Source organism: Balaenoptera physalus (assembly GCF_965194825.1).
Source record: "Balaenoptera physalus genome assembly, chromosome: 5".
NCBI lineage: Eukaryota > Metazoa > Chordata > Mammalia > Artiodactyla > Balaenopteridae > Balaenoptera > Balaenoptera physalus.
The window spans coordinates 95,532,978-95,547,188 of record NC_138884.1 but is presented as its reverse complement, the minus strand read 5'-3'; the positions used below and the strand labels follow the sequence as shown (position 1 = coordinate 95,547,188).

Here is a 14,211-nt window from a genome sequence, read left to right as displayed (position 1 = left end):
ACTCATGCATACTTTTCCCAACACTTGTACAGTATGAGAAAAAATATTAAAAAAAAAACACAAATGAATTAACTGAAGTGGAGACAGTAAGTGATTTGTTTTCATTATATATGGACAGGCTACAGCTGGTATATTTAGACTTATCAGCAGCTCCCTCATATCTATTATACACTATTAGGGATCCCTGTCATATTTAACTTGGAGTCTCACCTTTAAAATGAAAAGAAAAGGCAAAAAACTTAAATGGGATTTTGGCTGCATGCAACAGACATTTTTACTGGAGTTCATGCCTTTAAGATAATCACTTACAATGAATATCCTGTTAAATAGGTCTGTGACATTTTGCAAGCAATGGTGGCCAACTAACAACATATTTGTGTGTAACTGACAATCCAACTTCAATTATACTTTACCATTTGTCCAAATTTCCTCTTTGGTAGGTCAGCTTTTCTTCCATTATTGGAAGTCTGTCCTCTTACCATGCTGGAAGATCTTTGACCAATGAACAAATATCTTCTACTAGGACATACCTCATCACATGCCTAATACACCATGACGTTGGACCAGGAGCAGACAATAAGTTGGGTGGATTCATGAAATAGTTTCAGATGCAGATGCAAACAACTTGTCATCATTATATTCTGTTTCTATATGATCCTTTCACCTTACATTCTGCCAATGTGATATAATTAAAATAGCATTTACTGCAATGGGTGTATTAATTTTCTTTTGGTGCATAAACAATGACACCAAACTTAGAGCTAAAAACTACACACTATCTCACAATTTCTGTGGGTGAGGATCCTGGGCATGACTTTACTGAGTCCTCTGCTCTGGATCTCACAAGACTGCTGTCAGGCTGTTAGCCAGGTGGCATGATCATCTGGATGATTGACTGGGGAAGAATCTGCTTCGAAGCTAAGTCATGCTGTTGGCAACATAAGTTTCCTTGGGGCTGTGGAAATGAGGATCTTGTTTTCTTGCTGGCTGTTAGTTGAAGGCCACTCTCAACCTCTAGAGGCCACCTGAAGCTCCTTGCCACATGGCAATCTCACAATATGGCAGCTTACTTCTTCATGGCCAAGAAGAGAATCTCTCTCTCTCTGTCTTAACATTGTTGCATTTGTAATAGAATCTGACCATGGGAGTGAAATCGTAACACCTTTGCAATATGACAGAACCTGAGGAAGGGAGTGATATCCCATCACATGTTCCGTCTTTTGTTGACTGAAAGCAAATTACAAGTCCTTCTCACATGCAAGGCGAGAGGATTACACATGGGTGTGGCCACCATAATTGATGTTCTTTTGTCACAAAGGAAAGGTTAAGAAACTTTTATCTATGAAGTTTATTACTCTCCTTAGTGGATTTTTACTCTAATTTACTTAATTGCATATCTATCTATCTCTATCTCTATCTCTATCTCTGTCTCTATCTCTATCTATCTATCTCACAGTGGACATGGGTCTGTTTAACCAACAGAGAAAAAGACTATTAATTAGTAAAAGTTTTACAAAGCCAAATGTCTGTTTTTTCTTCTGATATTGACCTTTTAAAATGAAGGATTTAAACTGACAAATTTTAAATAGATCAGCCAAATAGTTGCAGTCTTTTTCAAGACTATATTTTAACCCACTCTCACTTACACATCTTACTTAGCCTGGGGATGAGTGGTCAGAAAAACACAGGTTTTAGGGTTTTAGAACACAGAATATTAGTGTGTCTGACTGGGATATCTGTTTTTCATGAGAGAGTGCCTGCTCACCGAATAAATTCCTTACTATCTATCTATCATGGACTTCAATTTTCCAACAGAATAGCCTGATTCATCACTGTTATGCCAATGACACCCTGCTCTATCTGTCGTTGCCTACTGATTCCCCTGGGGAAACTCTAATATTTCAGGCTTATGTGGAAGATATTAAGTTTGATATAACAGAATTTCTTGCATCTAAGAAATACTAGAAGAGAGGATAGGCATTGACTTTCACTATTCATCAGGAATTTTAGACAGAAAGTTGAAAAGGATCTCACAGAATTTATAGTAGAAAAAAAAAAAAAAAAGGTCACTGTACCATGGAGAAAATGAGGCCCAAAGAGGAAACATCATATGTCTTTGGCCACCAAACCAATTAGGTAAAAGATTCAAACTTAAGTTTTCTAATTTTAAAGCAGTGACTCTACCTTATATTAAGCATTCTATGTATACCTTCCACCCCAAGCCACAAGACACAAGACAAATTATAGCCCTAATATTATAATAACACCATAACCCAGTTACATGATGCTGACAGCATTTTTCTTGCCCTTTACATTTTGGTCACTCTACCATTCTACCACCTTCTGGATCTCTGTATCCCTTTCAGTCAGTCTTTTCCCTCCTCCTCCTCTTGGTATATGTTCTTCTAATAACTTACAAAATACAATTTTTAAAGTATTATATCAGTTGTTGTCAACAAAGTTTTACTCTAAGAGGGACCAATTCAGTTTCTCCCGTTGTCTCTATCCTATTTTCACGCCACATGTTGCCTTTTCTCACCTATGCACACTTATATTCCATTAGCCACTACTGTCTACTGCTATACGCTCTGATTTCTGGATCTCTGCTTTCTAAAATCAGCCTCCTAAGGTTCTGGGCATGAAAATCATGAGCATTGATTGTCCTGCCATCTGACGCTTGGAGATGCCACCTATGATAGAGCAGAGTTTTGGTAAAGAATAAGATGGAACAATTTGAAACTACAGCATTTAACATTTTCATTCATTTACTTGGGCATGGGTTTCAGTGGGTTCAGAGAGGGTATGGAAATGATCTTTGGGAAGGCAATATAGCAGGAAAAATACAGAAAATCTTTTGTCCTCAAAAATGTATATTCTAAGGAGGGAGGTAAATAATCAACAAACAAAAATAAATGGCTATATAATGCAATGTTAAGTACAGAGAATGCATAAAGAACAATAAAGCAGGGATAGGAAATATATAGTAATGTAAGTTGATGGGACGTTTTAGGTATTATGATGTTCAGGGAAAGTTTGCTAAGGAACGGGTTTTGGGCAGAGACCTGAGTAAAGAGGTCATTCAAATGACTATGAGAGGAACTTTTTTGGAGTGAGAGCAGCAATGTGAAGATTGCAATAGGGAATGAAAAGTTTTATTTGTGGAAAAAATAATTAAGGTCATAGTGACAAGACATGCAGCAATATCATACATAAACAATATGGATGAGTCACTTAAACCTAATGTTTAGCAAAATAAATTACTATATGACTACATTTATAAGAAGTTCAAAAATGGACAAAATAATTTATGGTGTTAAAATAATAATTTATTGTGGGGATAAAGGAGTAAACAGGATGGTTCTCTCTAAGGGGTTTAGAGTATTTCATTTTTTGAACATGGAATTTCTTTTTGTAAAAATTCATTGAGCTGTACACACATAATTAATGTTCTCTTCTGTAACAATTTTACTACAATAAACATATTTTAAAACTCTAAGTGCCAGTGGAAGGAGATAAGCCACACATTGGGGAAAATAAATTAAAATATCAGGAGTAAAGAAGTCCACCAATCTGGATCCTGGATCCTGGAAATACCATACTATATTGTAGTAGTTCAACAGACATTTACTAGCACATATTAGATGTTAGATGATCTTCCAAAAGGCAACATTATTCAGGTTCTAATAGGGAAGAAATTACAATAGCATTTAAGAAATAAAACAGACAATTGAAATAAATTTTTATAAACAGAAGAATTTTCTAAAATGGTGGTATTCATACTATTCTGTGGAGTGTAGTATAAAGCTATTGTTCAGTAGAAAACTCAGAGTACATATGAGGCAAGTGAACATTTGTTTGTTAGGAATTTATGAACACAGTTATTAATGAGCTGACCTGTTGTTCTACTACTTAAGGTCCTTGGTTTATTTCTCCATGCCCTCTGGGTAAGATCTGAATTCTTTATAATGGCTTATTCCTCTTTTCTTCCTTGCACACTTTGTCTTTCACTGAACCTATACATCCTGAAAATGCCTTCTATTCTCTTAACATTACACCTGTACACACTGCTATTTTGGGGCTGAAATTTGCTCAAATCTTCATCTGGCTAATTCTGGCTCATTATTTATACATCTCCTTCTCAGTTGGCTATTCTTTGACCCCCATATACTGACTTTTGTCCCTTGTTTGAACCTTTAACACTGGAAGGTGACATGGCAACCATCACTCTGTGTTATTAGTGCTTCTTACCTGTCTCTATTCCTGGCTGAACTGTAGTCTGATTGAGGACAGATGTTGTATCTTTTCCACTGCTGTATACACACCACCAAGTGCAGTGGCTGGCACACAGGGGAGGCTCGATTCGTTTTTGCTGAATGTATGAATGAATGGAATGGAAGGAAGGAGGAAAGAAGAAATAAAGGAAAGATTGGGTGATGGAAAGACCAAAGGACTGGACTAGAAATCAGGTCTCTTTACTCCTGGTCCAGGGTTTTACCTTTAAGAATGACCTACCCAAATGGATCTGGGGACAAGCAGAAATGAAAATTACCAAAATGATTCAAAAGAGAGTTTGAGGGCACTGATAAATGTGAGCAGGGCCCTCTTTAAAGACAAAGCAGCTCTTCAGTTCCAGTTCACTTATGTCATCTGAGAATGCTAATGGTCAGTGTGGCCAGATACTCTTATGTTTGTTTAAAGCTGATCCATAGATGTGGATTTTGAAGAGGTGGCTAGTAATTCTAGCACTGCCATCATCATCATTATTATTTATCTGTAAATAATGTGCTTACCCAGAGTGTAAAACCTTTCTGCCTCATTTCTAAACCCTACTCTTTGCTGATCTTCTACCACAGTCCATTCTAGATAATTCATTTTCAGAATGATGATTCTATCTTCAATTTTTCTTAAAGCATTTTTCTAAATTATTGAGGTTTTATTTGGAGCATTCTCATGTGTTGTAAAAAAAGTCAATAGTGATCAGTCTCCTCAGTATGACAGAAACTATGTTCTTTATTTGACCTGACATTTTAAGAAAATAATCTCATAAATTAGGAAGCATTTTGGGATTTTCCTTAGTTTGTATTTTTCCTAATAAATTTTGAAAACTATGATATATGCTCTCTTGTCTTCCAATAATTCATTCTCGTTAATTATTTAAACATATCACTGGAAAAAAATTCTGAGTTGGATTTGAGTTCACATTTTCCTTAGATTTGAATGTGCATTTCTCTTGTTTATGTTACAACAATTTTGGAGTCAATTTTGGATAAAAACAACTAGAAGATATGCATCTGGAAATGTAATGACACAAATTATTAAGGCATAACCTTAAATGACTCAGAAAAAGTAACCTGTTTTATTTTTGCTTATTGGGCCATAGATGGTTATCTCCATTGTTAATTACAGTTAAAACTTATTTGTAATAATAGACTGTCTACAAAAAAAAGTATCCATTTGGCTTATTCTAACTCTGGTTTTCTTATCCTGAACATTTAGCAGGATATTCACAGTTATAATTAGGCTAACAAAGAAATTCTCCTATAAAGAACTTTTTTTTTTTTAAATTAATTAATTTATTTATTTTTGGCTGTGTTAGGTCTCCGTTGCTGCGTGGGCTTTTCTCTGGTTGCGGCCATCGGGGTGGGGGGCACTCCTCCCTGCGGTGCCCGGGCCTCCTATCGCGGTGACCTCTCCTGTGGAGCACCAGCTCTAGGCGTGCGGGCTCAGCCGCTGCGGCACTCAGGCTCAGTAGATGTGGCTTGCAGGCTCAGTAGTTGTGGCGCATGGGTTCAGCCGCTCCACAGCATGTGGGATCCTCCCAGACCAGGGTTCGAACCCACATCCCCTGCATTGGCAGGCGGACTCTTAACCAGGGAAGCGCCACCAGGGAAGCCCCTATAAAGAACTTTAAGTTCATAAATTTGAAATCTTACATCAGGTTGTATACTGGGGATAAAGGCATATTTCCAGGCTAGAGTAATTAGTAATAATATAAGCATCTTTCTAGGGTATAGTAACAGACATTAAAAGAGGAAATTTTTCATACTTATGTAACACAAGAAATATACATATATATTTTTTATTTTATTTTATTATTTTATTATTTTATTATTTTTTTAAATTTATTTTTATGGCTGTGTTGGGTCTTCGTTTCTGTGTGAGGGCTTTCTCTAGTTGCGGCGAGCGGGGACCACTCTTCATCGCGGTGCGCAGGCTTCTCACCATCGTGGCCTCTCTTGTTGCGGAGCACAAGCTCCAGACGCGCAGGCTCAGTAGTTGTGGCTCACGGGCCCAGTTGCTCCATGGCATGTGGAATCTTCCCAGAACAGGGCTCGAACCCGTGTCCCCTGCATTGGCAGGCAGACTCCCAACCACTGAGCCACCAGGGAAGCCCCATGTATATATTTTAAATCATTAGCTTCAAAAATTATAAATGATATTTGATACTTTCCCAGAATTTTCTATAATCCCAATTTACCTGTGTTAATTTACTCTGGGACTCGTTTCTAAATTGAAGGTATATAATATTTTTAAAATTTCTCACTGTCTTTATTCTTAGTGCCCCCCAGATTTGTTTCTATGGAGGCTTATAGGCAAAGCTGGACATATTGAGGAGAAAGTCTTGGCTATGAGGATTTCTCACAGATTAGCCTTAATAAACCTTGTTAAACATATGCTTGTAACTGAGTCTCACTGTGGTCAATTATCTGGAGTAATTCAAGACAAAAGGAATGGATAGGCTAAAATCATTGATATTCATTTACTTTCCATTATAGTACATAGATGATTAGTTGCTGTTTCTCGGTAGAAAGCCAAGAGATACTATTTCATAGAATTTTTTTTCTTTTCTGAAAAACCTTGCAATTAATTTAGCAAAATTTTTACTGATCACCTTCTATTTTTAACTTACTCTCTTAAGCTGATACTTGAAAGGCAAAGGAGAAGCAAGAAGCTGAATGGAGGCACAAGCCGCATATGCAAATGAGTGATTCAAATCTTTTGAAGTGACCTACAGATTATGTTAGAATGACAGTTACTATGGTTACCTTCAGAGGAAATATTGAGGATTAAAAAGAAAATCATTAAAAAACAGGTTAACTATTTGCCTTTTCTGTTACTATTAACCATGTTAACTATTTATCTCTTTGTTATGATTGAGAAAAACATACTCAAAAAGAGAATATTTGCTTCATTAAAAGAGAAGTAAGAGAAAAGAATTACTACCTCTGCATGAACATTTAAAAATTCATTGTTTGTGGGAGGATATGGCCCTACATCAGAGATGTAGCTCTCACCTAGCTAACTCAACAGCAGAGCCTCCAACTACTGCAAGCTTATGATTTCTACTCTGTGTATCAGTTAGATTTTGTTTTATAATAAAAAATCAACACAGTTTAGCAATTTAAAACAACACTTGAATTAGTTTTCTATTGCTATATAGCAAATAACCAGGAATTTAGCAGCTTAAAATAACACAGTCATTATGGTACAATTTCTGTATGTCAGGAGTCCAACATGTTCTATCTCTAATCAGGGTCTCACAAGGCGGAATCAAAGTGTTGGATGGCTGTGTCCTCACCTGCAGGCTTTACTTAGGAAAGATCCACTTCCAAAATCTCTCAGGTTGTTGGAAGAATTCAATTCCTTGTAATTGCAGAACCAAGGTTCCCATTGTCTTGCTAGCTATTAGCTGGTTACTGCTTTTGGTTCCTAGAAGTTGCTTTTGAATCTTTGCCGTGCATCCCCTTCTGACTCAGCCATGAAGCAATTCCCCTGAGTCAAAATCCTGTCATGTTTTGATCTTACTAAGCATACTCTTTTGAGAGTAGCCAGAGAAAACTTTTAAAGGGCTCGTAAGATTAGGTCAGGCTCACCCAGATAATTTCTGAAGGTCAACAGTGCTATATAACCTCACCTAGTTATGGAAGGAAAATCCATCAAATTCAGAATCCCAGGGATGATGGAGCGTGTATATATCAGACAGGTGAGAAATCCTGCTTGTCACAACCAATTTGTAAATCTCATGAATGTGCTGATTCTTCATATGGGATATTATTGGAGTTCCATATGTAGCTGTGATCAGCTGGACATTAGGCTGAGCCTGGATGTTTTTGAAGACCTTCTATGGAAGAGTTTTATGAAGAGGCAATGCGGAGGCCTCTCCACCTTGATTCTCATCCTCAAGTAGGGTTGTCTAGTGCTTATTACTGGAGTTCTGAGAGAGAGTGAATATAACTGTACAAAGCCTCTTGAGACTTAGATCTGAACTCATAAATTGTCTGTTCTACCATACTGTGGCCAAAGTTAAGTCACAAGTCCTACCCAGATTAAATGAGTGGAGAAATATCTCCACATCTTCAAGAGAAGGGAAGAATCTGTGATAATTTTCGCTATGTACCACAGTTATTTCTAGATAAAATTGATTAGGACAAAGAAGAAAAACTTGTTAAGGGAGAATATATATTCATAAATATACAATTAGTTAACATTTATATCATGTATTCTAAGAATTAAGACTAAAATTATACAGTAAGTATTTTTAGATTGAAAGATCTGGAAAAATTAATATTTATAAGAACTAGATAAACAAAACTCCAAAGAAAGGTTAATTTTACAGCTATCTTGATATAAGAGGATAGGTAAGAGAGGACATTTTTAGCTGAAACTACATGTATTTCTTCTATTTCAACTTTGATTTGACCAGATTCTTTGTATTTTAAAAGGTGGAATAAAAATCTTTGACTCATCTTTCACATTTTATTCTGTGGGAGGTAGGCATATGTAATTAAAATAAAAGCCACTAAACATCCTTTCCATCTAACCACTGTTTTAGCTTTTATAAATATTTCTATTTCTGTGTGTCATAGAAGTTTGAAGGAAATTTGCAAAATCTAAGTGGGATTTTCTCATCTAATCAGTATTTGATGTGTGTCAACTTTATTCCCTTTTTTTGTACAATGTCACAGGAAGATAATGGATAAATGAACTGAAGGAGACACATATATTTATTCATCGGACTCAGTCTCTACTAGACCATGATATTCAATTTAAAGCATAATTCAAGAGGGAGAAACTGAACATCCTTTCTCTATAATCAATATTAACATCATTAGGGACATTAATAGCCAAAGGGTAGGAGTATGTCATCTAATAAATTTTGGACATAAGAGCCATTTAAAATTTTATCCCTGTTGGAAGTAAGAAAGCCACATTTTCATAATATTCCAAAATTTTGAGACACTCCAAAGGCTTATATATTTTCAGTGTAAATATTGGCTCTTTTGGCTAGAATACATGACACTGAGAGTGCATGTAGCTTGGCTTGTTGGACTGAAGTAGCCAAAGTCAATGGTGCTGCTTCAATTACTTCAAAAAGAGTTGATATTGCATATTTAGCATAATATTTGCCACTTTCATCTTTCAAATGAGAACCATCAGTGAACCATGAGAAATCAGCATTATCCGAAGGAATTTCCTGTAAGTCAGCATGAGGGGTCAAAGGGTGACCTGTCCGGGTGAAACATTCATGAGTAGTCTCCTTTGTAGAGGAAGGAAGAAGAGTGGCAGGGATAAAGTTATTAGAGTGAGAAACAGTTAAATGAGGAGCAGTTAGCAAGAGAATCTCATAGGAGGTAAGGCAACTGGTCAAAATGCATTGAGTGTGATGAGAATTTAGGAGGGTTTCTCCTGCATGGGTTACAAGGTGGTTAAAGGGGATCTTATTACTATTTCTTTAGTGGCATTAAAATTACAGTTTCAGGAATAGCTCTGAGGCAAGAAGGTATCCTCATGCCAAGGGGTCTAGTTGTTAGCTATACCCTACTCAACTCGATAGTGGTCCCCATGTTTTTGGGTGAGCAAAATCCCAAGGGCATTTGCTTCCTTTCCACATACAAAAGAAAAAAGAGAAGTTGTAATTAGAGTATCCAAGTGCAGGGAGATTTATCCAATTTTCCTTTAAGCTATTAAAACCTAAGTTATCCTGATTTTTCTAAGTAATATGGTTAGGTTCAGTGTTCTTTAGTAAAGCATATAAACACTTGGCTGAGCTCACCTCCTCCCATGAGCACACCAAAATTACAATTATTTACAGAGCAACTACCAATGAGAATGACCTGAGAACTAGCAGAATAATTTTTCCACCATGAAGGTTATAAGAAGAAACAACAATGATGTGGGTAGGAGGGCTGGAGACACCGTATGGTCAAGATCCACACCCCCTGAGTATAAGACCAACAAACAGAAGAATAATCACAATCACAGTGATTCTCCTCAAGTAGTGATGGGTCTGAGCCCCACACTGGGCTCCACAGTCTGGAAATCATGCACCTTAAAATATTTTTAAAATAACTACTGCACTCCACATCTCTCATTCTACAATTTTTTACACTAGATATGGCCAATGTATATGGTGCCATTATCAGTGAACCACACAAATGACTCCTCAATTCTGTCATCTCCAACCCACTACAAAATACATTTGGAGTATGAAACTGCTCTTATATCATTCCTCAGTTTTTCCAATTCTATTGATTCTCTTGTTTAAGAGATAATTTTTTATTCAGACATTTAATAGTTATTATTAAACAGCCAAGCTTTGAAATCCCAAGTCTTTTTATTGTTCAAAAATATATGGCACTTGCAATTCAAAGGTCATGTGTCTTTTACTATGACTATCAAGAAGCTAACATAAAAGTAAAAATTTAACTTTCTTTTTTAAGTTGTTCAAGCCTTAACACTGAGGACATAGTATATAGAAAAATATTTTCTGATAGAAAGATAAAGTTAAATTGTAAGTAAACAAAGTATAAAATAAACTTTAGGAAACACTGGCTATAAGTCTTCTGCTAATACTGTGAAAGGCAGCTGTAGTATTCTAAGAAATCATGTGCCTAGGAGACAGTAATGAGTTCTCTGCTTCTCTAAAAAATGGCATTTATGCTTAAATCTGAACGATGAGCAGGGATTACCTATAATAAGAAAAGGGTCAGAGTTTGGGGAAGGTTAAATATTCAGAAAATATCAGATGAAAAATGATAAGAGAGGAAATTTTTTTTTCAAGGAACTGAGAAACAGTGTAGTCAGAACACACAAAATGATGAGTCAACTGCCACAGATGAGATTGCTGAATTGGTACCAGGCTTGGAGGCAGGTAAAATGCTAAATGATTTAGATTTAAACCTAAATACAATGGGAATCCAGGGAAGGATTTTCAACAGACACAAATAATGTGATTTATATTGTGCAAATATATGACCACTACAACTATGATCCTGCACTCCTAGAACCTTATTCAGATGGGCAGCCCTCTTCATGTGTATGTGCCCCTATGGGGGGAATGTTCTAATCTACCAATTATTTCTTTATAATGGTGGTGCAGAGATATTGTGTAATGTCTGTAATGGTCCCTATATCAGCTGGTCACATTAAAATTAACAATATTTGAGACACAATATTTGAGACAATATTCCATTGTGCAAGTGTGATGGAAAAATCAAGCCATCCTTTGTGCACTATATATATGAGTAATCCTTCCTGAGGTTCCCAACTTTATATAATGCATGCTCTGACTACTTGCACCTGTGGATTTGTGCCCTGTATGTTGCCTTTAATAAAATAAAACACCCTCATTTAATTGTGCATATGTGTGTGTTTGTATGCATGTGGGCATTTTCTCTAGAAAGATTTGTGGAAGCTTAGAAGAGATACACTTGGAATGATATAAATAGGAGTAAAGGTGTTATGTCATCTTTTCTGATTGTCATTATAGAAAAAAATGTAAATTTGTATGATCATAAAAAGGTAGAGAAGTGATACTGTACGTCATGAATAGAAAAATATAGTTTCTGTAGCACAGGAATGTAAGCATAATTTATTTTTTCATGAGACGAATTTCTAAGAAATTCTACTGTCTAGCTGAATTAATTTTTATGATCATAAAACACCTTAACATATTTAAAGAGATTACCGCCCATTGGCATTAATAAATTATAAACTAAAATGAAGTGGCCATTGGGAAGACATTTAGATTTTGGATGCTAAACTTTAACTTATGATATGGGAAAAGTCAAATGATACATTAGTTAAGCTAATATCTGGTACTACACTAGTAGGAAGGAGAAGAGAAGAAATTAGAAATATTCACATAAATGTTAAAGTTGAAGCTAAGCATAAAAATTTGTGATTTTGCCAAATTTAAAAAGTTATTTATATATAGTAGTGTTTACCTATTAATCCCAAACTCTTAATTTATCCCTCCCCCCTTTCCCCTTTGGTAACCATAAGTTTGTTATCTGTGTCTGTGAGTCTTTTTCTGTTTTGTATATAAGTTCATTTATATCATTATTTTTTAGATTCCACGTATAAGTGATATCATATGATAGTTGTCTTTCTCTGCCTTACTTCACTTAGTGTGATGATCTCTGGGTCCATGCATGCTGCCATAAATGGCATTATTTCATTCATTTCGCATGGCTGAGTAATATTCCATTGTACCACATCTTTATCCATTCATATGTCAGTGGACACTTAGGTTGCTACCATGTCTTGGCTACTGTAAATAATTCTGCTCTGAATATTGGGGTACATGTATCTTTTCAAATTAGAGTTTTTGTCTTTTCCAGATATATGTCCAGGAGTGGGACTGCTAGATCATATGATAGCTCTATTTTTACTTTTTTAAGGAACCTCCATACTGTTCTCTACAGTGGCTGCACCAATTTGCATTCCCACCAACAGTGCAAGAGGGTTCCCTTTTCTTCACACCCTCTCCAGAATTTATTATTTGTAGGCATTTTGATGATGGCCATTCTGACTGGTGTGAAGCGATACCTCATTGTATTTTTGATTTGTAGTTCTCTAATAATTACCAATGTTGAGCAACTTTTCATGCACCTGTTGGCTATCTGTATGTCTTCTACTATCTATACATAAAATAGATAAACAACAAGAACCTACTGTATAGCACAGGGAACTATATTCAATATCTTTATAATTACCTATAATGGAAAACAATCTGAAAAATAATATATATATAACTGAATAATAATTATATATATATATATATATATGTATATATATGGCCTGAGTCACTTTGCTGTACCCTTTAAACTAACACAACATTGTAAATCAACTATACTTCAATTAAAAAAAATTAAATTAAATTAAAAAAATAAAGGCACTTGGCAGTGATCTTCAAAAAATTGTTTGTTTAAAGTAAAGATAATAGCATAGCAAAATATATGATTAACATCTAACTTTAGTGACAAAAGATCTTCAATTTAGCTTTATTTCTGCAATATAATAAAATTTTAAATTAAATAATTCAATAAAGATAATATTTTAAAAATTAATTCTATCCTCAAATATGAAGTTTTAGATTGTGTAATTTCAAAAACATTACATGGAATCATTTATTGTAATACTTTGATAAATCACATGTCTCTTTATATAAAATTTAGTTTTATTATTTTATAAACTCATATGATTTTATTTCATTTTTTGAAACGATTAGTCTAACAGGTGCATGTTATCACTTCAGAAACACAAAATGTATCTTTCGGTTGCCTGCCCCAATTTTTCCTACATTTTAGAGGACAATATACCATATTAAAACTTATTTATTCTTCAGTGTAAAGTGAGCATGTGAAATTAACTTTTTACAGTAGAGTTAAATCAACATCAATGCAGTGGTATTTCCAAAGAAAAAGTTGAATAGCCTTGCCATCTGCTCAGAGATGGCTTTTATACAAGAAGTGAAGAAGAACTCTCCCAAATAATTTCTCAACCTCAGATCAAAGTGAGAAAAGCTTTAGAATTTTACTGACACTATTTAAAAATTGATTAATTTTCCAAATAAAGACAATTACAAGATAATCCACATTAATGAGCTAATTATGAATATAGTTCAAAATAGTCTTCTCCATTTAAAATATCGTTATTCTTTATACAAGTCCAGACAACACTTCATTTCAATAACACAAAATAAAATAAAACAAAGAGTTCTGAATATTTGATGTAAAGATTTAACTAATTCATTTTTACTTCACATTAGACTGTTGCAAAATATCTCCATGAGAATTCTTATAGTCCATTTTCTGTATACTGCATTATATTAAATATAAGAAAATTTCTGTTACTTTATGCAATTAGCTTATTTATTTTATATTTTTATTTTTAATATAAACTGGCTGAATAAAATAGTACAATGGA

General features: G+C 34.9%; 2 long non-coding RNA genes across 2 annotated transcripts in view; both read right to left on the bottom strand.

The window, feature by feature from the left end:
* Positions 1-14,211, bottom strand: part of LOC309662143 — a 455,958-nt gene that overhangs the window by 359,737 nt on the left and 82,010 nt on the right. The window lies entirely within an intron of this gene.
* LOC309662159 overlaps positions 1,293-14,211 on the bottom strand; it is a 43,243-nt gene continuing 30,324 nt past the window's right edge. The window contains exon 2 of the long non-coding RNA XR_014264549.1: positions 1,293-5,548. This is a non-coding gene — a long non-coding RNA (uncharacterized lncRNA). The remainder of the gene's footprint in view (positions 5,549-14,211) is intronic.